Consider the following 3691-nt stretch of genomic DNA (forward strand, 5'->3'; position numbering starts at 1 on the left):
GATTTTCATAATCGTTTATTATCAAATTTTATCGATTAGTTGTTGCAGCTCTAATGTTTTGGATCATGAGCAGGTCCTTTCTTTCTCCACACTTTGGCCTTTGCATCACTTTGGTAGAGGTTAATCTTGGTTCTAGATCCTTTGTGGCTCATCTCTGTATTTCTTTGTGAACTGCTGATGAGTGGTTTGCATCTTGTGTTATGGCCTCTATATTTCTGCTATTGAAGTCATCTTTGAATGGTGGATTGTGATACCTTTCACCCCTGCCCTTTGGAGGTTGTTGGTGACTGTTGTTTTGGGGTTTTTTATCACAGCTCTTACTGTTTCTGTCATCAGCTGTTGTTGTTTCCCTTAGCTGACCTGTTTGATATCTGGTTGTTAGTACACCAGTGGTATCTTTCTTTTTCAGGACATTCCAAATTGTTGTATTGAAAACCAGTGACTACATTTCCCATCCTGCACTGCGGCCAAACGTGGCCACTATGGACTGCAATTCCCAGAACACTCACATTCATTCTAATCACGCACACCTCAATCAAATTTACAGCACTCACAATCACAGTATAAAGAGTCTGTTTGAAAACAATGACTTGGCGAAGTATTGAGTGTAGTACCTTACCAAGCGTTTGTACCCTGTTCCTCGTTCTGTTTCATGTTCATTGACCTTGTCTCTTGTTTCTCGTTCTCGTTTCTTGCCTTGCATTGTTTATGCCTGTTTGCAGATGGCAAACATTTAAATATACGACAAAATATACAATTAAATATAAACCTTTTCTAACTAGGCTAGTTTGGTGTCACTAGCCAAGGGGAGGCACAACTAAGCTATCATTGTCTGGGTTTAGCTGTTACAGTGCCATTCAAAATACATTATCTTTCCTTATTTCCATGTTCATGTAAACTGGAACTCGTATAGATACCCCCTTGTTTTCCTGCTCAGCAGCGGAGGATGTTACTGTTTCAGTTTTAACCCCTTTACTGTTTTTTAAAATAAAAAATCTGCATATATCCAGTTTTCCTCACACTGACTGTGCGCTAGCGTTTGGCAGAATTGAGAGCTTCTGGTTAGTGTTTGGTCAGCCAATAAGACATGAGTGTTTCCACATGTTTTCCTGTAAATCCCGATTGGAGTCGCCTCCGTTCACTGAAGATATAAAATTACAGGCTGTCTTCTTTTACTGACATTTAGTTACTTAGTGACAAACTGCTCCAAGTGATGAATTATTCGGGGCTAAAGGAAAAATCTTCGGGGCAGGCCTGAATACCCAGGACAGCTTACACCCCTTGCAGTCCCGCTGTAATATTTTTGGGCTCTGGGTACCATGTGTACATGGGCAATTTCTACACAAGTCCAAACGCCCCTAACAAATTTGTTTGCTATAAAGTTTGGTTCTTGTGAAAGAAGGACTGCCCAAAGAATGCCATTAATTCACTGACCAAAAAGTCAGGGGATCCATCAGGTGGATTCTGGAAGGACATTTGTGTTCGTGAAGTGGATGGACACACAAGAGGTGTCTGTCTGTTCCACTATCCATGCTGCCTATACAGGAGACACTGTGCAGAGGAGGGTGAAAGCACAAGATACAGTTCTGTGAAAAAGATTTCTTCTGTTTTTGTGTATATCTCATACTACATAGTTTTAGATCTTCAAACAAAATACAATATAAAACAAAAGCAACCCAAGTAAACACACAATACAGTTTTAATAATTTTTTTAGTTATATTATTGAAGCAAAAGAAGTGATCGAACTCCTATAAACAATGTTAAAAAACGAATTGAACCCTTAAGCTTAAAATCTGTTTGCGCCACCTTTAGCAACAATAACTTTAACCATATGCTTCCAATAACTGGAGATCATTCTTTCACTTACTTATAGGTCTAGGATTTACTCCTATGCTTTGGAGCATTGTCTTGCTGCATCATCCAGTTGCACTTGAGTTTCAACTTAAGACCAGACATTCTCCTTTAGGAATTTCTGGTAGAGAGCAGAATTCATGTTTCCCTCAATTATTGCAAGTTGCCCAGGCCATGAAGCAGCAGAGCATCCCCACACCATCACACTTCCACCACCATGCTTGACCGTAGGTATGATGTTCTTTTCATGGAAAGTGTTTGGTTTATGCCAGATGTAACGGGACTCCTGTCTTCCAAACAGTTCCACTTTTGACTCATAAATCCACAGAACATTCTCCAAAAAGTTTTAGGATCAAGGTGTGTTTTGGCACAATTCAGACGAGCCTTAGTGTTCTTCTGGGTTAGTAGTTGTTTTCACCTCACCACTCTTCCATGGATGCAATTTTTGCCCAGTGTCTTTCTGATAGTGGAGTCATGAACATTGACCTTTATTGATGCAAGAGAGGCCTGTAGTTCCTTTGATGTTGTCCTTGGCTCTTTTGTGACTTCCTGGATGAGTAGTTGCTGTGCTCTTGGAAGAAATTTGGAAGGTCTCCCACTTCTGGGAAGGGTCACTACCGTGTCGAGTTTTTCCATTTGGAGATAATGGCACTCACTGTGGTCCTTTGGAGTCCTAGAGCCTTTGAATTAGCGTTGTAACCCTTCCCAGGCTGATGTATTTCAGTTACCTTCCCCCTCATCATTTCTGGAATTTCTTTCAACATATTGAATTTCCGTGTGTTACTGGATAAGACTTTTAACCAACTTCACACTGTTGAAAAAGTTCTATTTAAGTGTTGATTTGATTGAACAGGGTTTGCAGTAATCAGGCCTGGTTGTGTCTAGTCCAGCTGAACTATATTATGAATGCAGTTTCACAGATTTGGGGAATTAGTAACTACAGGGTCAATTACATTTTCACACAGGCCCAGTTGGTATTGGATAACTTTTTTGCATCAGTAAATAACATTATCATTTACAAACTGTATTTTTTATGTTTCCTCAGGTTGCCTTTGTTTTATATTAGATTTTGTTTTCATTTCTGAAACAATTATATATGAGATATATACAAAAAAATGAAGAAATCAGGAAACACTTTTTCACAGGACTGTACACAGATGACAAAGACTTTCCCATGTCATGCACCTTTTGCTGCATACAGCCGACACAAGGTGGGAGGGTGGGCACTAACCTGTCCGATCAGCTCTTGCAGTACTACACTGCACAACACAAAACCATGAAGTGGTACAGTAGGATCTTTCTACGCTTCTTGGACGTTGCTGCCACCAACGCTTTCATAATGCACAAAGATGTTGCTATATGGCAACATGACCCTCAAGGAGTTTATGGAACAGCTTATTGCTGTGGTGTGTCACAGAAAGTAGCCCCAAAACAGTCCAGCAGTGAACATGTGCCAGTTCCAGGAGCTTCGCTGAGCTCAGATGTCAGAAATATTGCCACTGCTGGTCGCTGGATCTGTGTGCATTGCAAATCGGTGCACGCCAAGAAGCAGAAAACATCTGGGAAATGCCAGGCATGTGACGTTAACTTCAGTTAACCAGGAACTGTTTCCAGGAATGTCACAAAGGTGTGTGACTGTGTTCAAATCTGTGTGCTCAAAAATGTGCTTTTGACCCTCATTTTTAATATTTTGATTATGTTGTACACTTGTTGTTGTGCACATGTTGTAAATAATCTGCAAACAAACAAAAAAGATTCTTCCTTGTAGTCTCGTCAAATTCTTTCTTTTAGTTTCCACAGTGGCATTCCACCTTGATAGACCTATTAGAAGCTGGCGCG

This window comes from Ictalurus punctatus, chromosome 28 (assembly GCF_001660625.3).
Source record: "Ictalurus punctatus breed USDA103 chromosome 28, Coco_2.0, whole genome shotgun sequence".
Taxonomy (NCBI): domain Eukaryota; kingdom Metazoa; phylum Chordata; class Actinopteri; order Siluriformes; family Ictaluridae; genus Ictalurus; species Ictalurus punctatus.